The sequence below is a fragment of the Lemur catta genome, chromosome X, assembly GCF_020740605.2.
Source record: "Lemur catta isolate mLemCat1 chromosome X, mLemCat1.pri, whole genome shotgun sequence".
Classification (NCBI taxonomy): Eukaryota; Metazoa; Chordata; class Mammalia; order Primates; family Lemuridae; genus Lemur; species Lemur catta.
The window spans coordinates 8483766-8506726 of NC_059155.1; the positions used below are offsets into that span (position 1 = coordinate 8483766).

Consider the following 22961-nt stretch of genomic DNA (forward strand, 5'->3'; position numbering starts at 1 on the left):
TGAGCATTGTAGGGGGGAAAGGGCATGACTCAAATCATGGTTTTTGTGTGGCAGAGTAATACCATGTAACCAAAATGTTTGTACCCCCATAATATCCTGAAATTAAAAAAAAAAAAAATAGAACACACATATACCGGCACTGGAAAGTTAAAGAAACATGACGAACCCAGTAGCAATGAGCAACTCTAATACTCAAACTGAATCCCCTTAAAACATGTCCCATTGAAAGGAACCAGGCTCCCTTGAAGAAATGGCTCGTTCCAGGTCTGGGTAGGAACTCTACCAGATGAGTCTGGACCGAATTATCATATCCCAAGAGTGTGTCAAGAAGACTCAGAAGCCAAGCTTTAAGGAACTCCCACTGGACAAAGACGAAACAATTTGAACATCAAATAAAATAATGATGACCATGGATTAAAGCACATCAAACATAAAAACTTAGAGATCGTGATGACATTCTGAAAGAAAAACAAAACAAAATATACAAAATTGCTCACCTTCAAAGGACCCTAGGGAAACAACTCATTATTTTGAAAAGTGGAAATATTGCAAAAGAATTAACTTTCTACCCTTTCTATACATACTATCCCTTGGTATAACCTAATAGTTGATGAGGTGAAGTTTCTTTAATAGAATAATTCCAGCTAATAAAGCAGAAAAACAATTACAGAATTGGAACATTACCCTTTTACAACCTTTAATGAATGCAGATCTAAGCAACAGTGTTCAGAGGCTCCAGGAAAATTGAGGTGAAAGGGGAATGGGAAATTTTAAAATGGATGGATTTGTTTAACAATACTTGAACCTAGTAATCAATCTTAACATCATAAGAGGAGAGACAACTAGAGCAATGAGCCTCCTGTGTAACACTACAGGAATAAACAACACTATGTGAGATACTTTTGACAAAAAAAAAAAAAATCTCAATTGAATCAAGCCTCTGAATCTAATACCAATTTAAAGAGAAATGGAGGGTCCAAAGGAACATGATAAACAACAGTATAAGGATATAATCAGCAAAATACAAAGGACAAAATACTCAGTCTCTTTCTTTTATTTTTTTTTTTTTTGAGACAGAGTCTTGCTCTATTGCCCGGGCTAGAGTGAGTGCCGTGGCGTCAGCCTAGCTTACAGCAACTTCAAACTCCTGGGCTTAAGCGATCCTACTGCCTCAGCCTCCCGAGTAGCTGGGACTACAGGCATGTGCCACCATGCCCGGCTAATTTTTCTACATATATATTTTTTTAGCTGTCCATATAATTTCTTTTTATTTTTAGTAGAGACGGGGTCTCGCTCTTGCTCAGGCTGGTCTCAAACTCCTGACCTCAAGCGATCCACCCGCCTCGGCCTCCCAGAGTGCTAGGATTACAGGCGTGAGCCACCGCGCCCGGCCTACTCAGTCTCTTAAGCAAATAAATTAGAAGGTGGGATACCATGGGGTACCCAGACATTTGGTCAAACACTAATCTGGATGTGTGCAGGAGGGTGTTCTGGATAAGACTAATATTGAATTGGTAGACTGAATAGAGTAGATTGCACCTTTAATGTGGGTGGGCCTCATTCAATCCATTAAAGTGCTGAATAGAACAAAAAGACTGAGTAAGCACAAACTCTTCTGCCTGACTTTCTGAGCTAGGACAACAGTCTTTTCCTGCTCTTTGGGACTTGAATTGAAAATTCAGCTCTCCTTGGGCCTAGGCTGCCAGCTTTTGGAATGCCACTTAAACCATCAGCTCTTCTGATTCTCAGGCCTTAAGATTTGGACTTATACTACCCCATCAGATCTTCTGGTTTCAGGCTTGCCACTGCAGGTCTTGAGATTTCTCATGTAAGCCAAATCCCTATAAGAAATCAGTCTCTCATGCTCTCTTTCTTACTCTCTCTCCCTCTGTATATTTATTATATATTGCATATAATATATATGTTTTTATATATCCTATTGGTTCCATTTCTCTGGAGAACCTTGACTAATACAGAAGGACTGTCTCTAAATTAAAAGAGACAATACTTCAGAGAACAACAGAAATGAAAAACATTGAAAATACCAAGTGTTGGTGAGGCTATGGGGCAAGCAGAACTCTCACAAACTGCTGGTGGGAATAACAGATCATAACCACTTTGATCAACTACTTGCTGGTATCCATTGAGCTGAACACAGATATAACATATGACTCAGAAGTGTCGTCATATATTGGTACATGCTCAAAGGAAATGAAAATAAATGTCCATTCAAGAGAATGGACAAAAATATTCACAGCACCATTATTCATAATAAGTCAAAAAGTGGAAAATATCCAAGTCTCCATAACAAATATAGTATGAAATGTCCAAATAATACTTTACGCCAATGAGAATAAACAATCTATGACTATAGAAAGCAATAAATGTTAATTTCACACATATTATGTTGACAGAAAGGATTCACACACAAAAGAGCACATGCTGTATGATTCCAGAAATTTTTCCTCTAACCTCCCAATAGAGTTTTGGGCAAAAGAAGAATATCAACTCATTTCATTTCCTTTTAAGGTACTTAGTGGCCTCCTTTTTATTTATTTATTTATTTATTTTGAGACAGGGTCTCCCTCTGTTGCCTTGGCTAGATTGCAGTAGCATCATCATACCTCACTGCAACCTCCAACTCCTGGGCTCAAGTGATCCTCCTGCCTCAGCCTCCCGAGTAGCTGGGACTACAGGCACATGCTACCATGCCTGGCTAATTTTTCTATTTTTTGTAGAAATGGGGTCTTGCTCTTGCTCAGGCTGGTCTTAAACTCCTGAGCTCAACCAATCTTCCAGCCTCAGCCTCCCAGAGTGCTAGGATTACATGTGTGAGCCACCGCGCCCGGCTGACCTCTTTTGTTATCTGTAGCTTAACCTCAGATAAGTGAAGCAAGTTTCTTCTGAGCCCTTTAAAAATTATTAACCACACATAAGATTAAAAGCTAATACTCTATCTGATAGACAGGCAACTGGGTGTAAGAGATTCAGGCCAGAATCCTAAATGGATGTTCAGTCTGCACTAAATCCCACAGCAGCCACTGAGTTACCATGGTAACCATGCTGGCCAAGGAAAGCTGAGAGAAAACAAATAATCACCACCCCAATCTTGTTTCTAATATGTGGCAGGAACTGAATAAGACTGACTTGATGCACAGTAATTAACCTTAAGTATTCCTTACAATAAATATTTCTGGCAGCTTCAGTGCCATACAAATGTATACATACTCACACACATGCATGCTCACTCATCCTCTCACCACTCGGGATCCCAGGAATTCACTGAGATGGATTTACTGGTGGGTAAAGACATAAAACTAAACATTGCAACAAAATCATTTCTAACCACACATATAAAGTTGAAACCTGCTAAACTATGTTCTTTTTAGTATGATTTTCGGAAAATGACCTGTAGAATTGTCTCTGGAACATTTTCCTCCCTAGTTTCAATATACTGCCAACAACTTCTAAAAGCTGATATGGAAATACAGGTAAATACAGATTAAGTATCAAATACCTTTTCCATCCTAGAGTAGACTGTGCTTTCAACCAAAAAGATTCCTCAAAGATATTGTTAAACATTTGATTGCAGACAGTTCAGTGAAAATACAATTAGGAAATATATTTAACAAATAATGCCATGTATAGCAGCATCAAAAAGTATGAAATATTATGAATAATCTGTCCACAGATATACAATACCTGCACACTGAACACCATAAAATCTTGCTGAGAGAATTAAATATGATCTAAATAAGTGGAGGACATATCGTGTTCGTGAGTCAGAAGAGTGAGTATTGTTAAGATGCTGATTCTCCCAAAACTGATCTATAGATTCAGTGCAATCCCAATAAAAATCCTACAAAATTTTTTTTAAGGAAACTGACAGGCTGATTTTAAAATTCATATGGAAATACAAAGGACCTAGACCGCAGCCGCGGACTGGTACCAGTCTGTGGCTGGTTAGGGACCAGGCCACAGAGCTCCACACTACTCCCCACCAACACCATGGAAAAATTGTGTTCCATGAAACCAGTCCCTGGTGCAAAAAGGTTGGGGACCGCTGACCTAGACTATGAAAGACAACTTAAGTTAAACAACAAACACTATATAATTTCAAGACTCATTATAAACCTATGGTAACTCAGTGTGCTATTAGCATCAAGATGGACAAGTAGATCAAAGGAATAAAGAGTCCAATTATAGACTCACAAGTACATGAAAAACTGATTTTTGACAAAGATCCAAAGGCAATTCAGTGGAGAAAGGATAGTCTTTTCAAACAATGGTGCTGGGACAAATGCATATCCATATGTACAAATATAAACTATGACCCGTATATCACATCATATACCAAAGTCAACTCAAAATGGATCAGAGATCTAAATATAAAACCTAAAGCTATAAGACTTCTAAACACAGGATAAAATCCTTGTGAACAGGGGTTAGGTGAAGATTTCATAAATGAGACACCCAAAAGTATAATCTGTAGTGACAAAATCGATAAATTGGACTTCCTCAAAGTTAAAAACCTCACCTCTTACAACTACATGGCTCAGAAAATGACAAGACCACCTTGGGACTGGGAGAAAATGTTTAAAAATCATATATTTGATAATGGAATTATATCTAGAATATTAAAAATCTCACAAAAGTCAGTAAGAAAAACAGACCCTCCAAAAAAGAAACAGGCAAAAGATATGAATACATTCCATTAAAGATATACACATGTCAAATAAGCAAATGCAAAGATGTTCAACACCATTAATCTTAAGGGAAATGTAAATGAAAACTATAATATTAAGCTCCTGTGAGAATAACAAAAATTTTAAAAACTGACCATAAAGCAGTGGAACAGTTGTGGGGGATGAAACTCTCATATGCTGCTGATAACAATGAAAAATGGCCCAACCACTTTGGAAACTAGCAGTTGTTTACAATGTTAAATTTACATCTATCATAAGACCTACCCATTACACTTCTAAGTATTTATCCTTGAGAAAGAAAGCATATTTCCAGGAAAAGATTTATTCACAAATGTTCATACCAGCTTTATTCACAAGAGCTCCATATTGGAAACAACCCAAGTATCTAACAACAGGTAAATGGATAAAACAAATTATGGTATAGCCATATACTGGAATACTGTTCAGCAATAAAAAAGAATGAATTATTGATAAGTGCAATAAAATGGATAAATCTAAAAATAAATAGGGTGAATAAAAGAAGCCAAACCAAAAATAAAAACAAATGAAAACACCTCTATGATCCCATTTAAATAAATTTCTAGGACATGAAACCTAATCTATAATAACAGAAATGCTCTGTTTGCCTGGGGACAGGGCAATAGGAGGGTTAGGGAGGCCAAGTACTATAGAACTGAAAATGATATGCCCTGGGAAATAATGATAATAATATTTAGGTCTATCTAGTTATTTTAGGAGACATGGCTGGGTATCATTATAAGAGAGGAAATTATATGGCAATTATTATTTTTCAAAATACTGAATTCTTGTATGTGACATTTTGACAATTTTACCTAATACTTGAAAAACTCTTGGCTTCTTAAAAATTCATTATACAATGGACAAAAATGTGGTGACCATTGAAGAATGCATATTACAATCTCAAGTTGCTAGGAGGACCAAACCAACTGTATATTTCAAAATCCATCTGAGAGATACATGGGAATTGCTGATTATTATTTGTACAGGCAGAAAATATATGTAAATTTATTGCAAGTACATGTTAAATATCAAGTTCCTTCCCCCAAATGGACTGTTCATTGCTTTGTGACAAAGTAATATATCTCTAAGATGGACCTCAAGGGCTCCTACAAAGCATGTAGCTGCTGGAAAGGAATGAAATTCCATCTGCTAAACCTCTTCTTCTCCAATGATGAAATCTAAGTAGCTTCTTTACTTTTTAGGCTATGTTGTAAACCTCACAGAAACCATCCCACAACATACTTCTGTTCAGATCTATGAACTCACTTGAGCCGGGTGTCATATCCCACCAGGAACAGTAGTATTGGGGGTCTCCTGAGGACTGCTGCCCTTCAAATCTGACGAATCTTTAGCCGCCACCACAACCCAGATACTTAGAACCACCTCCTTCAGACACTTGATATGAGCTCAGTCACCTGCATGAAGAGCTGCACAGGGAGAGAGAGAATCCAGCAATCACTATGTTTATTGGAATAACTATGTGCCCAGCACCATGCTAGGCACTGGGTTAGTGACCAATGACACTGATACAATTGGGTAGTGATCACGACAACCAGAAGGTACAATGGGTTTCTCACCAGGGCCTTTTTCTTCTCCTTTCCTTGTCTATCACCTAATAAATTTTAAAAGAAATAAGAAATGGCCTGATTCATACAGACATTCATGATCCCACAATAAAAAGCCATGGGCTTGCTGATGTGTTATCACTGAAGGCACCAGCAATCCTGTGGTGAGCATTTTTATGCCCATTTTACAGAAAGGGAAGCTGGGCTCAGAGAGAGTCATTACCTGTCTCATCCTCTCGCCCTCGCCCTTTACATGGAAAATAGCTTTAAGACACCCTGGAGCAGGACGCCACCCTCACTGGGGCCAGGAGGGTCCCACATCTCTCCCTCACGAGACAGCGGGGTACGGAGTCACAAAACACGAACAAAGCAATTAGGATCTGGAATCCCTTCGTCCCCCCACACCCCAGGGAGGTTCAGCCCCCACCGCGGGGCACCCACACCCTCAGCTGAGTCCAAACACCTGAATGCAGGACTCTTCTCTTCTCGCCAGGCCATGTTGGTCTCTATAAAAAAGTCGTCACCATCGCCATAATAACGTCAGGTTTCTATGGCAATTGCAATGCAGCAGGCTTGTTCTCCACACCGAAAATGCCTCTGGACAGCCTTCTGTCCCCTTGCCTTTACCTGAAAGCAAAACATCTTCATTCTTTAGGCCACCACCTGAGAAAGCACGACAATTAAAGGAACTAGCCTCAGACAAAGGTGATTTGTGGAACTCTGCCCAGCTTGGTAGAACAAAGCATCTCTCAGTTTGGGGGGAATTGTGTTTGCTTTAAAAGTGACAGTAGGGGGCCAGCGTGGTGGCTCAGGCCTGTAATCCTAGCATTCTGGGAGGCCAAGGCCGGAGGATCGCTTGAGGTCAGGAGTTCGAGACCAGCCTGAGCAAGAGTGAGACCCCGTCTCTACAAAAAATAGAAAAATTAGCCAGGCGTGGTGGTTCATGCCTGTAGTCCCAGCTACTTGAGAGGCTGAGGCAGGAGGATTGCTGGAGCCCAGGAGATTGAGGTTGCTGTGAGCTATGATGATGCCACTGCACTCTAGCCAGGTGACAGAGAGAGACCCAGTCTCAAAAATAAATAAAAAAATAAATAAAGTGACAGTATGGGATTATCATCAGCACAAGGAGACCCGGGGAGGTGTTCTAGGGCTCTTGGAGATGAGCTAGCCCTCTGAGAGAGCATACGTAAAACTCACACACCATGGTAAGCAGTTAGCTATCTGTGGCAGAAAACTAAGAGACTCTCTATAATCGTGATTAAATGACCTAGGAACATCAAAAAATGTCATTTAAGTAATCTCAGAATTATTTCAGGGAAGCCAGCCTAAAACAACAAAATCATTTAGTAGGCAGAAATCTAGTCAATTGAAATATACATTGGTTTATTCTGGGGAATTCTTATCTCCTACTCCCAATATTTTCTTCCATGTGGAGACATATTCACCACCAAACCACTTCTAGCCTCTCTATACACTTAACTTTTTCACTACCACAGGAATGGCTCATCTAATTGGTGGGTTTAGGAGAAAGAAGGGTTTCACATTCCTGGTCCTGTCCTTTCAAAACTCTTGGCTGGGCCAGTGCGGTGGCTCATGCCTGTGACCCTAGCACTCCGAGAGGCCAAGCAAGGCGGGAGGATGGCTTGAGCTCAGGAGTTGGAAACCAGCCTGAGCAAGAGAGCGAGACCCCATCTCTACAAAAAATAGAAAAATTAGCTGGATGTGGTGGCACGCACCTTGTAGTCCCAGCTACTCAAGAGGCTGAGGCAGAAGAATCACTTGAACACAGGAGTTGGAGATTGCAGTAAGCTATAATGATGCCACTACACTCTACCCAGGGTGACAGAGCATGACCCTGTCTCAAAAAAAAACAAAATCCTCTTCGCTTAATGAACATCTGTTTTGCTCTTCCCTCAAGGGTGGGTCTTACAAGAGGCCCACAGGTCTACTCTGTTAGGCTTAAAGAATTCACCCTCCCCAAACTTCCATCCAAATCTCCTATAAAACCCCCCCCTCTCCCCTTCCTGGGGTGTAATACGCATGTAGCCTTTGCCAGACCCCTAGGGAGATAAAGAAATAAAATGCAAAAGGGGAACTTACTTTCCTTATCCCTCTTGATAAGGAGAATGCTTATCCCTCCCGGTTGTTCCCTAGGGAGATAAAGGAATGGAATGCAGGGGGGGAACTTACTTTCCTTATCCCTCCCAGTTGTTTGAAAAGAATTTGTTTAGTCCCCCCAGAAAAATCCTCTATAATACCCAAGGCTCTCCTCTTTTCTCTCGCGGACGCCTTTTTCAGCCTCCACCAATCTGCACCCAAATGCTCAAAGTAAACAGCATTTTGCTACACATGAAGGCTTCCTGCGTCTCTCCCTCAGCTCCGGACGTAACATACTCCTCCTTTCTGTGTCTCGCTAGCTCCCCAACTATTCCTATGGTCTTGCTTCACAATGCTTGGATCTTTATGGGCCCCCCTCCCAATGCCCTCCTGCTCATTGTCTGAGCTCTAAACCAACTAATGTTAGAACCGGTTTCCCTCGGCCCCAGGAACAGAGAGGCAGAGTCACCGAGGCTGCAAAAGGCAAAGGAGTTTATTGGCTAGCTCGAGCTAGGGTCTACGTCCCAGAGCACCAACGCAGTGGCCTCTCTACGAACCAGGACCCCGCCCTGGGGTAAAAATTAAGCTTTTATACTTTTCAGTAGGTTACATACGCTGCGCACGCCATCCCCCCTCCCTCCCTCAGTTCATTTGTTCCTTCAAGACTGGCTGACCCTGTCAGCTCCTGATTGGTCAGTTCCATGGTCGCGTTAACTCCTGATTGGTCGGCTCCAAATCTCCAGGATCCTCCGGTAGTTATCCGGGTCATTTCAGGGAAGGGGAGGGCCCGCCCCTGGGAAACCGAAACTTAGGCCTATTCCAGGAAGCCTAGCCTGTCATGGAGTCACCTTTGTTCTTACACTAAGAAATACGACAAAAGAGTAAGAACAATGCATGGACTTTATTCCTTCTAAAGGTGATATTAGAGAAAGTGACCTAAATTTGCTGGCAAATCGGCTGCCTATGAATGAACCCCAGAATTAGACAGACTTATCTAGTGCTGCACTGGTACTGTCACAAACACCAAGGACTACAATACATATCTCTCTGCTGTCTGCTGAAGGAGCCCTGTCTATGTGTGCCCAAGGAAAGTGACTTCCTTGCCAAGGGCCATCCCTGTAGCAAGAGAAAGTCTTTCAGGACACCTTTTTTGAGAAACACTTCTCAAAGTGAATAAATACCCCTTGTACTGCTCGCATACTCACCAAACAAGCTACTGAAGATACAGCTTTCCATATGGCTTAGGGAGTGGTTTGTATCAACAGCCTCTCATTTCCTTAAGACATGTAGTGGCAGTAGAGGCTCATCCTACAGAAGGAGTTTGGAATTATCTTATAAATTCCAAGAGTAGGTTGAAAAGCACATATCATGAAAATTTCCCTTGGAAATCCCTTCATGAACGGATTTATTGAATCTTCAAAAATATATACCCACACATAAACCAACACACAGATACAATCAAAATTAAAACAAAGCCCTCTGCCCACTAAGCATTCAAGAATAAGAGAATCCCTTTCCTATCCAATGATAACAGATCATAGAAAAAAAGGAAAGTCACTAAAATCATAATATTTTAGATATCCATTTCTGCTCAACAAAACATCCCCCAAAAAATAGCTACTTGTTATCTCTCTGGAGTCTGAGTTGAGTGGGCTCTGCTGAGTGTTTTCTGCTCTATGTGGTGTCTGTCACCTGGGGCTACTCTTCCCTCAGGGGTAGGTCTGGAGGTGACACTTGTCTGGGACATCCAAAAGAGCTCAGTCACATGGATGATGACTGGTGCTGGCTTCTGTTGGGAGCTCTGCTGAGGCTGTTGCCTAGAGTACCTTGGTTCAACACAGAGCCTTCCACAGGTATGGTTGCCAGATAAAACAGAAAACACCCATGTAAATTTGAATTCTGGGTAAACAATGAATAATTTTCTAGTGTAAATGAGATGGCAATTTTATGTATCAACTTGGCTGAGCCACATTGTTCAGATACTCCGTCAACATTATTCTGCATGTTCCTGTAACGGTGTTTTCAGATGAGATGAACATTTAAATTGGTGGAATCTGAGTCAAGCAGGTTGCCCTCGAAAATATGGACAGGTCTCATGCTTGAATAGAGCAAAAGTCTGACTTCCTCTGAGCAAGAAAAAATTCTATCAGATGGCCTTCAGACTTGAACTGCCACACTGCATATTCTCTGATATCTAGTCTGCCAGCCCACCTTGCAGATTTTCAACTTCTAGCCTCCATAATCATGTGAGCCAATATTAATATCTCTCTCTCTCCATACATATGTGTGTGTGTGTGTGTGTGTGTGTGTGTGTCTATACATACATCATATTGGTTCTGTTTCTCTGGATGTGACATGTAATTTTTTAATTTGAATTCAACTGGGCATTTTGTATTTTTTTTTTTTCTTTTTTGAGACAGAGTCTCACTCTGTTGCCCGGGCTAGAGTGAGTGCTGTGGCGTCAGCCTAGCTCACAGCAACCTCAAACTCCTGGGCTTAAGAGATCCTACTGCCTCAGCCTCCCGAGAAGCTGGGACTACAGGCATGCGCCACCATGCCCGGCTAATTTTTTCTATATATATTTTTAGTTGTCCAGATAATTTTTATTTCTATTTTTAGTAGAGACAGGGTCTTGCTCAGGCTGGTCTCAAACTCCTTACCTCGAGCCATCCACCCGCCTCGGCCTCCCAGAGGGCTAGGATTACAGGCGTGAGCCACCGTGCCCGGCCCATTTTGTATTTTTATTTGCTAAATCTGGCAACCCTAAGTGAGGAGCCTGTGAATAAGCCTTATTAAAAAAAATTTTTTTTTACAAACAGGGTGTCACTCTGTCACCCAGGCTGGACTGCAGTGGTGTGATCATAGCTCACTGTAGCTTCGTACTCCTGGGCTCAGGATCCTTCTGCCTCAGCTCCCTGAGTAGCTAGGACTACAGGCTCACACCACTATGCCTGGCTAATTTTTTTTATTTTTTTGTAGAGACAGGGTCTTGCTATGGTGCCCAGGCTGATCTTATGTGATCCTTCTGCCTTAGCCTCCCAAAGTGCTGGGATTACAGGCACAAGCCACCATGCCCAGCCTGAATGTCAGTTTAATGACCATCTGAGAGGACCCTTCCAATGAAGCAGGCCAGGTCTGGGGACAATGAGAAGATCAGATTGAAAAAACAAAGACAAAAGCTGGTAATACCTAGTGTTGGTGAAATAAAAGGAAATAGATTTTCCTGTACATTACTGGTGCCACATTGGCATATCCATATTCTGAGGCCCATATTTCGGCTTAATAACTTGAATGGTGTTTAATGCAGAAGTCCTATTTCCACCAACAAACGAATTTTCTTGCGAAGGTGTAGAAAAGGCTTGTCAAGGTGATGTTGATGTGCATGCTGGTTAAGGGGGTCCCAGCTGAGGGGCAGGTCAAGTGGTCCTATGAGTTCCCTGTTCCAGGGAGGAAAGGCATGTTCTATTTATGATGTAGATTGCTTAGAGGGGCCCAGCTCCAGGTTCGTCATGTCAGCATCTGGACTTAATCTCATGACAACCTGGCTGGTGAGGTATCAAGATCCTCTCTTCATGGATATATGAGAATACAAAGCACAAATTCCTAACCACAGAGACAGAAGGCAAAGAGGTTGCTCACCACAGAGCCAGGGATAGAGCCTGCCAGCCTGGGCATCTTGAGTTGCTGGTGGCAGATCTTTAGCAAATTTATCTGGACACATACTGTTGAGGAGGTTAATCTCTGTTCTCTCTGTGTTTACCTTTTCCATTTCCATTTTTACCTTTACCATTTCCAGCAGGGAACCAGGCTTGGTGCCCCTTCCCTTTGCCTCATGGAAGGTTTATGGCAGGCTGGAAGCAGAAGCTGTCTGAAGCCATTGTTTATTCCATGCTTTATAAAAACTTAAATTTAAGGAAAGGATTGGGCTGTTTGTACCTAGTAGGGAGGGAAGAGGAAGGAAATTTCTCCCAGACCAGGATGAGGCCAGAAGTCTACAAGTCACTCCAGGAGTAGGGATCTGAGCACTGTTCCACATTAATGTTTGGGGTAGATCCGTGGATGGTTCACTGAGGCTGGCATCCAGCCTTGAGACCCATTTTCCTGTTTGGATGGCAGGATGGATGGAGCAGGGTTAGGGGTCCTGAAGCCAGCTAGGGAAATGGTCAGCTCAACCCTGAGCAGGGGGGACACATAAGTGATGACAGGGGCCTCCCCAGGCTATATCTGGAGAAGTTCCCACAAGTAGGACTGCTTTGGCAAAGATCATGAGCATTTAACATTTTTAATACTTACTGTCTACTTGAAATTTAAAATCTCTTTAATAATGTATATGCCAAGCAACTATAACATGAGCACCTGTTTCTCCAGATCTATGCAATAATGAGTTTCCCAACATTATTAATATTTGCTAATGTAATATCCTATTATTGGAATGATAGATTACTCTTCATTTTTCTCCATCTATTTCCATATATAAATGGCATGTTTCACGTATGCATTTCTAAATGCAAATATAATGGTCCCACATTATCCCTCAGAATATATTCTGGAATAATTGTAGAGTTTGACAAGAGAACCTGATCAGTGAGTGTGTATTATGCTGTCTCTTGTTTAAATTGAAATTGTGGAGTCATGAGAACACCACACACTGCTAGGGGAGGACAGAGTGGTACAACTTCTTTGCAGAGACACTGACTGGGCAACAACTATGTGAGAAGAAAGTGAGGCACATCAGCTGCTGCCCTCTGTGGTCTGCCCTGCAGGGAGTCTGGGGTCCTTGTGTAAGTCTGGTCATGGCAGCATGGCTAAATATCAACACAGCTGCAAAGTAACCTCATTAGAGAAACCTCAGAAACACCATTTTGAGGCCGGGCGCGGTGGCTCACGCCTGTAATCCTAGCACTCTGGGAGGCTGAGGCGGGTGGATCACTCGAGGTCACGAGTTCGAGACCAGCCTGAGCAAAAGCGAGACCCCGTCTCTACTAAAAATAGAAACAAATTAGCTGGCCAACTAAAATATATATAGAAAAAATTAGCCGGGCATGGTGGCGCATGCCTGTATTCCCAGCTACTCGGGAGGCTGAGGCAGTAGGATCGCTTAAGCCCAGGAGTTTGAGGTTGCTGTGAGCTAGGCTGACGCCACGGCACTCACTCTAGCCCGGGCAACAAAGTGAGACTCTGTCTCAAAAAAAAAAAAAAACCCACCATTTTGAGAGGAAAGAATTTTAATAAATGACTCCTATGGTTTGGATGTTTATCCCCTTCAAACCTCATGTTGAAATTGCTTCCCCAATATTGGAGGTAGGGCCTAATGGGAGGTGTTTGGGTCATGGGAGCAGGTCCCTCATGAATGAATTAATGCCCTCCCTTGGGGGTGAATGAGTTCTCACTCTATTAGTTCCCAGAAGAGCCGGTTGTTTAAAAAAGGCCTGGCACCTCCCCCATCTCTCTTTCTTCCTCTCTCGCCATGTGATCTGCACATGCTGGCTCCCCTTCACCTTCTGCCGTGAGCAGAAGCAGCCTGAGGCCCTCACTAGATGCAGATGCCCAATCTTGAAACTTCCAACTATCAGAATCATGAACAAAATAAACCTGTTCTCTTTGTAAATTACTCAGCCTCAGGTATTCCTTTATGGTGTCAATCCAAATAAATGACTGAGGCAAAAATCTCAGTCGATGGAAGTTTATTAAGCCAAGATTGTAAGGACACCCACAGGAAAAACATGAACCACAGATAAGCTGTGGCTGTCTTTCCAAAGAGGAAATTCGAACCTTAAGCATTTTAAAGGCACACAAAGAGAAGGAAAAAGGAAGAGGGGAGGGGGGCTGCTAAGGTAGTGGTTACATTCTTGTGAGGCCTAAGATGTCTACATTTTACATAAAATAAGCAAGTGAAGGAAGCATCAATTATGTAGATGTGTCTGTGGAGGTGGAAGAATGTCTGATTCTGTGTTGTCTCCAGTTCTGTCATCTATAAGATAAACTTGTAATTCATTATTAGTGTGGAATCAGATAGGCTTTAATTTTAGATGCTAGACATAGGTACAATTTGCATGTCCTTGCTTATGGGAGGTTAGCAAGGAATTTCCTTAATGAATGATCTGTGGGGCCAATTCTTCACAGGTCCCTGTCCCTGAGGCTTTTACCTTCTCTTTTGCATAAGAAGTTAGGGGGTGGCCCTGAGACTTTTTCTTTTTACAATAGCAACAGTAAATGGACTAAGATAGAAAATTGGTACCAAGGAGTGAGGTGTTGCTATAAAGATACCTGAAAATGTGGAACTGGATAATGCGCAAAGGTTGGAAGAGTTTGGAGGGCTCAGAAGAAGATAAAAAGACAAGGGAAAGTTTAGAACTTCTTAGAAATTGTTTAAGTGATTATGAACAAAATGCTGATAGAAATACAGACAGTAAAGGCCATGCTGATGAAGTCTCAGGCAGAAATGAGGGACTTACTGGGAACTAGAGCAAAGGTCACCCTTGTTACACAGTAGCAAGGAATGTGGCCGCATAGCGTCCGTGCCCTAGGCAGGGCTTTGTGGAAGGCTAAACTCAAGAGTGATTACTTAGTACATTTGGTGGAGGCAGCAAAGAAACGACCTAAAGGCAGAATTTATAATTAAAAGGGAAGCAGAGCATAAAAATTTAGAAAACTCCCAGCCTGGCCATGTGACAGAAAAGGAAAGAGTATCTTCAGAGAGGAATTCCAAGGGTACAGCCCAGAGACCCTTGGCTAAAGAGAATAGCATGATTAAAAAGTAGCAGGTGCTAATAGTCAAGACAATGAAAGAGAATGCCCCAAAGGCATTTAAAAAAAATCTTTGAGGCCACTCCTCCCATCACCGGCCCAGAGGCCTAGGAAGACAGAATGGTTTCTGGGGACAGGCCTGGTACGTCACTGCCCTGTGCCACCTCAGGAAGCTGCTCCCCAAATCCCAGCCCCTCTGGCTCAAGCTGTGGCTAAAAAGGCCCCAGGTACTGCTCAGGATGTCACTCTGGAGGTCCAAGCCATTAAGCCTCGGCAGCTTCCATGTGGTGTTAAGTCTGCAAGCACCCAAAATGCAAGAGCCAGAGGCTTGGTGGTTTCCACCTAGATTTCAGAAAGTGTATCAGAAAACCTGGGTGCCCAGGCAGAAGCCTGCTGCAGGGATGGAGCCACCGCAGAGGGCCTTTACCAGGGCAATTCCCAGTAGAGCTGTGGGAGCAGGGCTACCCACCTTCCAGACCCCAGAATTACAGAGCCACCAGCAGCATGCAACACCAGCTTGGAAGAGCCACAAACAGCACCAAACTCCAACCTGTACTATACCCAGCAAAGCCATGGGGATGGGGCTGCCCAAGGCCTCCGAAATCCACCCCTCAAGCCAGTATGTCCAGGATGTAGGAAATGGAGTCAAAGGAGATTATTTTAGAGCTTTAAGATTTAATGTCTGCCTAACTGGGTTTTGGACTTGCATGGGACCTGTTACCCCTTTCTTCTGGCCGATTTCTCCCTTTTGGAATGAGAATTGTTTACCCAATGCCTGTACAACCATTGTGTCTTAGAGGTAAATAACTTGTTTTTCATTTTACAGGGTCATAGACTTACCTTGAGTCTCAGGTGAGACTTTGGACTTCTGAGTTGATGCTGAAATGAGTTAAAACTTTTGAGACTATTTGGATAGAAGACTGCATGTTGAATGTGAGAAGGACATGAGTGTTGCGGGGCCAGGGATGGAATGCTATGGTTTGGATATTTGTCCCCTCCAAACCTCATGTTTCATTTCCAGTGTTGTAGGTGGGAGCCTAGTGGGAAGTGTTTTGGTCATGGGGACAGATTTCTCATAAATAGATTAATGCCTCCCTGGGAGGGTGAGTTCTCACTCTATTAGTTCCTAGGAGAGCTGGTTGTTAAAGAGCCTGGCACCTGCCCCCCTCTCTTTCTTCTACTCTCACCATGTGATCTCTGCACAAGCCAGCTCCATGAAGGCCTTCTACCACAAGTAGAAGCAGCCTGAGGCCCTCACCAGAGGCAGATGCTCAATCTTAAACATCCCAACCACTTGAAACACAAGCCAAATAAACCTCTTTTCTTTGTAAGTTATCCAGCCTCAGGTATTCCTTTACAGCCACATTAAACGGACTAAGATAATTATATAAATATATGGGTTATTCCATTTACTCAGTAGGACAGCAGTGTGAAGAAAGTATGTGAGTCCCATTTCACAGATGACCAATCTCCAGCACAAAGAGACTAAGACTCTCTCCAGATTAGTGGAAGGACTGGAATGAGGTTCCTCCTCTTACCCTCCCCACAATATAACCAGCAGCTTCCCATTTAGAAGATGATGGTTTTATACTTCCCCAGTATTGGGCCCTGTGAGTACTCACTCAACAATCCCTCATGTTGAAGAAGAGGATGGTGAAGATGAAATCCTGTCCTTTGGGCCACGAGGCTTAGCTGTGGGGTCACATGGATTAGCAGGTCTCTAAGGTTAACTGTGGGGAGAAATAAGGGAATATGACAGCAGGTGGAACAAGAGGAAACTGGGCAATGATTGTCCTCCTTTTCCCCAACTCCTCCAAGAGAGGAGAGCAAAAAATAACACATCCTTCAAGAGCCACCTCTGCTGCTCTCTCAATCTTTGCCCCCTTCCCACCTCTTAATTTCTACCCTTTGTGACTGTACAGGATATAGACAGAAGGCAGGAATTTGGGGTTCCCTGAGAGGGGACAGAAAGATGGGAGGTGCCCAACAACAAGAATGGTGGATCAGGAAGCACAGGCACTGAAGTGTATGGCCTGGTGCTGGCTCATCCACCAAGCGCTTCATGTCTACCTGCTTCCGTGTGCCCCTTGCCATCACTACCACCCAACAAGGAGCCCACACATGACAGAAATATCTATTTTCCAAGTAAGGCTAAGAGAGTGAAGTGACTTACCCATGAAACAAGAGCATCCCAGAGTTGCTGGCTTGGGTCTGGCACCATATTATATCCTGTCGGGCAGATATAGTATGAGGCTTTTATTTTGCCCCTCAGGAGCACAAAGGCAACACACTTCTCTCACGTAAAATGGGGTGGGGAGGAATAAGGGGACAGGAAAACCAAGGAAACAGTAAGAAATGGGGTGGGTGGTGACTTCATTCTCTTACCTCAAACTCCATCATGGGGTCCATGACTCAGCTGACTGGAAATGGTGGAAATGCCTTCTTTCCTTCCCCCAGCCCCATCAGGGCACTCATCCATCATGTAGAAATGGGCCTGACTCACGGGGAAATTCGTCCCAGTGTTTACCTTCTCTCCACATGCTCTCTAGGAGAATGGAAAATATTTACTGTACACTAGAGAAACTTGACAGATGCCACCTTAACCAAGTGATGAAGGTTAACATCACCAGTCATGTCCATGTCACGTAGGTATCATGTATCCCCAGATATGACGTGACAAGAAGGGTACTTCCACTCAGGGGTATTCTTTCTTAAAACCTACAACCATGGCCTAATCACAAGAAAAGCAACAGACTAAGTCTGTATTCCTCAAGAATGTAAGGGTTATGAGGCCTTGCGTGGTGGCTCACTCCTGTAATCCTAGCACTCTGGGAGGCCGAGGCGGGAGGATTGCTCAAGGTCAGGAGTTCAAGACCAGCCTGAGCAAGAGCAAGACCCCCGTCTCTACTAAAAATAGAAAGAAATTAGCTGGACAACTAAAAATATATATACAAAAAATTAGCCGGGCATGGTGGCACATGCCTGTAGTCCCAGCTACTCAGGAGGCTGAGGCAGGAGGATCGCTTGAGCCCAGGAGTTTGAGGTTGCTGTGAGCTAGGGTGACGCCACAGCACTCTAGCCCAGGCAACAGAGCGAGACTCTGTCTCAAAAAAAAAAAAAAAAAAAGAATGTAAGGGTTAAGAAAGTCATCTGGCAGTTCTTCAAATGGATAAACAGGGAATTACCATAGGACCCAGTAAGTCCACTTTTAGGCACATACCCAAGAGAAATGAAAACAGGTCTACATAAAAACTTGTACATAAATGCATGTAGCATCATCATTCATAATAGACAAAAAGTAGAAATCAACCAAATGACCATCAACAGATGAACAGATGAACAAAATGTGATATATCCATATAATAGAATATTGTTCAGCCATAGAAATAAGTTAATTCTGATACAGGCTACAATATGTTAATACATGAACCTTGAAAAATTATGCTAAAACAGGGAAGCAGATGCAAAAGACCAAATATTATATGATTCCATTTACATGAAATGTCCAGAAAAAGCAAATCTAGACTCACAAAACTTATCTGCATTTGCTGGGCCCAGGGGTGGGTGCCAGTTTAACTGAATTCAAGCACAGTAGGATTTCTTCGGGTGATTGAATCATCTAAAACTTGATTATGGGGATGGTTGTAACAGTCTATACATGTACTAAAAAACATCACATTGTACCCTTAAAATTCATAAATTTTATTGTCTGTAAATTATATTGGAAGAAAGCCATTTTAAATATGATATTGGCTTGGTTTTTTGTTGTACCACAGGAATGACCGAAGTTTTTCATACAAAGCCTTTGATGCACATGTTTTATATAAACATGAATGTATATAAAACTGTGGCTGTATCCCAGCCATGATGTCTCTAAGTCCTGTGTTCCTCCAATGACCTTTCCCGCATCCCACATGCTACCTGAAGTCTGATTCACATCTGACCACTTCTACATCCTCCAATTATGGCAATGGCTTGAGAGTGTGCCCATGACAGAGTTCAGGGCCTGACCTCTGTGACTTCACTCCTCTCCAGACTTTCACATGACTCCACTTTCGGGAGACTAACTGGCACTACCTCTCTAGGTGTCAGTATGGCGGTACTTATCAAACAGCTACATAGGTACACACCACTTACACCAACAATTTCTTTTCTAGAAATTCATCTTCAGGACATAGTGAAGGATGTGAATAAGGATCTGGTTATAAGGACTGCCATCCTGATAACTCCCTTCCTTCATTACTGGGCTTGAATTTAGGAAGGGAAAACAAAAGGGACAAAAAAACCACGAAGAGGAAGAAGGAAGCAGAGGGCTATGTGGTTGTCAGCACACACACACAAACACACACTCACACACTCATACACTAACCAGGTTCTGTTATCACAATACTAGAATTCTCCAAAGATGGTTGCTGGGCTCCAAGAGGACACATTCAGCTTACCAGTGCAAACAGCCATAGGAACCGAGCCCTTCAGCAGGGCACAGGCCTTAAAGAGATGCCATTCCCACAGTGTAGATAATAGGGAATATCAGAACACTCTGAATAACATGGGGTTGTGAAAATTGATTATTTCACATCCATAGGATGGAATTACAGGAGGCAATAAAAATAAGTTATAAGGAAGACAATGAAGTGATCAGTTGCCTAACCAATTATAGCAATAATTAACATTCTTTCCAACTTGGAGACACAGACACTGTGGTATCATATTATTAGGAATATACATTAGTAATAGTGTTCTCAATGTATTGTGTTAATATAAAATTTTATAGGTTTCAGGGTTCTGAAGGCATTTTTTGAGAAACACTGTAAGGAAATGCTTACAAATGTATTTGCACATATATGAGCAAGGATGTTATGTTTGCTATCGTTTATAATAAAACCTGGTAAAGGAACTAAGTTTGTGTCACAAGGTGAAATAAATTTGGCAGCATCCATATGATGAAACACCAACTTCATGTGAAAAAAATCCAACTAAAATTATGCTATAATTTAAAATGTTATCATAGAAATGTATCTACATAGAAAAATGGTCTTCGTAAGGGCAAAAGCAGGTTGCAAAGATCATAAGTGGCCTGGATCCATTTTTGCTCATATAGGTCTGTAGCTGTTTACTGAGAAGACTCAAAACGTAAAAATAAAAATAATCTTTTCTTCCTTTCACATAAAGCTTTCTCTTCAGCATACTGAGCATCTGCAGTTTCTGCTTGGAGACCATCAATACTCCTTTAGCCTGGAAATGTCCCATTTTCTACCCATACTTCCAGAAAGTTCCATAGAGTAGGCTTGGGCCAAACAGCTCCCTCCCTGTCCCCTGCTCAGTGACGTTCAAGCTGCAGTTCCAGCTTTTGTCACGAGGGGGCACCAACATACCGCCATCACCAAAGTTCTCTACAAAGAAGTTTACGCAATGAGCAAAAAAATATAATACACCCTACCCTAAAACCCAACCTACGAACCTATATACAGAATGATTCTAATCCTGTCAGAAAAAAACCTGATAAATGTAAAGGAACGCTGTAAAAACACATACTCCAGGGCATCCATGATGAAAAATACCAGGTATCATGAGCAGCCCTTGGCAATCCTTAGCAGGCTGACGTAGAGCAACCCAGGGCAGGTGGGAGGTGACTGAGAGGATGTGAACACTGGCGAGAGGTCTGCGCAGCTGTGTCCATAGTGTCCTGGAGAGGGGATGACTGAGATGGGAAGGGAAAAGGTCTGGGAAGCCTGCACAGGGGTGGGTAATGGAGGGTGAACGCCCTGCTCTCTGGGAGGGACCCCTCTACAGTGTGGACGCCTCAGCCCACACCGATGAGGAAAGAGAGAGATGAGTGAAAGCAGTGTAGATTTGGGGTGAACAGCAAATGGAACTGCTATAATATACACGTGAATTTTACCAAACAGAGTCGTTAACATAGTAAACGAACCATTTCAAGTCCTTTGTTACTCTTTACAAAATGTACTCCGTTTTATTAAAGAAGAAAAACCAAAATAGAGATGGATGCTATCTGGTGGCCGGATCCAGGATTGCAGCTCTGAGCCTCTCAGACCGGGGCGGGGTCTCAGCAAGGGAGAAAAAGGGATTGAGGTTTAGAACTTGGTTGAAAGGCATCAGCCAGGGTTTTCTAATGGTAGCAATCTTTCTGTATCCTTCATTTTCTGGGATATCTAAAGCAAGACTGGTTCCAGCCCACCACTGAATTCAAGGTAAAACAGCACCTGTGAGTGTGTATTTGGGGTGACAGCTAGAGAAGACACAGAAACACACACACAGTCAATTCATCTACTTTGTTTAAAAAATTGAATACAATTAATGTTTTTTCAAATTAATGAATACAGGCCGGGCACGGTGGCTCACGCCTGTAATCCTAGCCCTCTGGGAGGCCGAGGCGGGTGGATCACTCGAGGTCAGGAGTTCGAGACCAGCCTGAGCAAGACCCCGTCTCTACTAAAAATAGAAATAAACTATCTGGACAACTAAAAATATATATAGAAAAAATTAGCCAGGCATGGTGGCACATGCCTGTAGTCCCAGCTACCCGGGAGGCTGAGGCAGGAGGATCGCTTAAGCCCAGGAGTTTGAGGGTGCTGTGAGCGAGGCTGACGCCACGGCACTCACTCTAGCCCGGGCAACAAAGCGACACTCTGTCTCAAAAAAAAAAAAAAAAAAAAAAACAAATTAATGAATACATATGCACATGACCTTTGTCAATCTCTTCACAAGTATTTTTGTTCAATTTTTATTAAGATACTCTTCTCTTTAACATTTCAAAGAATATTCAAAATTATATTCATAAATTGAAATTATCCTACATCTCTTACTGGCCCAACTCCTACCCCCTGGTCCCAAGGGGTTTGTTGTCCATAGAATGGTGTGCTCTCCAGACATGTCCCTGCAGGTGAGCTACACACTAACATGTTCACCTACACAGTCTATTCCAAAAAGTGAAATCACAGTCCTCATCTTTTGCCTCTTGTTTCCACTTATTATAAATTATCATGATTTTTAAATATTTGCATATTAGTTCTGGTGGGTTTTATGTATCTTAATAAATTTACTGTTTGTGTATATATTTATCTGAATTTTTCTTTTTTTTTTTCTGAAACAGAGTCTCGCTTTGTTGCCCAGACTAGAGTGAGTGCCGTGGCGTCAGCCTAGCTCACAGCAACCTCACACTCCTGGGCTTAAGTGATCCTACTGCCTCAGCCTCCCGAGTAGCTGGGACTACAGGCATGCGCCACCATGCCCGGCTAATTTTTCTATGTATATATATTTTAGCTGTCCATATAATTTCTTTCTATTTTTAGTGGAGACGGGGTCTCGCTCTTGCTCAGGCTGTTCTCGAACTCCTGACCTCCAGCGATCCACCCGCCTCAGCCTCCCAGACTGCCAGGATTACAGGCGTGAGCCACCGGGCCCGGCCTATTTATCTGAATTCTTAGTTGAAATAGTTACCAATTGTTTTGTTATCAAGTATGTCTCACAATTCATGGATACTAACCCAGTATCTGATATGTCATTTGCAAATGTTTTCTCTCTTCTTTTAATACAATTCTTAGTGAGTTTTTCTTTTCATTTGGAAAGATTGAAATTTTTTTAAATTTCATTTTGTTTTAAATTTCCATAATGTGATTTAAAAATTATACAGGTCATAATTTCAAAAGAAAAAAAAAACATTAAAAAACACCACTGTCAGCCTGGAAGGAGATGAGAGCATTCAGAGCCCTGGAGGCACCAAGAAAAAATGATAAAACTTCAGGGAATTCCAGAGTTAGAAGCTGATCGGGAGATAACAAAGTTGTCTCCCTGATTTACATAA

General features: G+C 42.4%; 1 long non-coding RNA gene across 1 annotated transcript; it reads right to left on the bottom strand.

Annotated features, from left to right (window-relative positions):
• Positions 1-16830: 16830 nt before the first annotated feature.
• LOC123628679 lies at positions 16831-17633 on the bottom strand. The gene is made up of 3 exons (XR_006731725.1): positions 17522-17633; positions 17310-17365; positions 16831-16866 (listed from the first exon to the last, which is right to left on the bottom strand). It is a non-coding gene; the product is annotated as an uncharacterized LOC123628679 (long non-coding RNA).
• Between the last annotated feature and the right edge of the window lie 5328 nt (positions 17634-22961).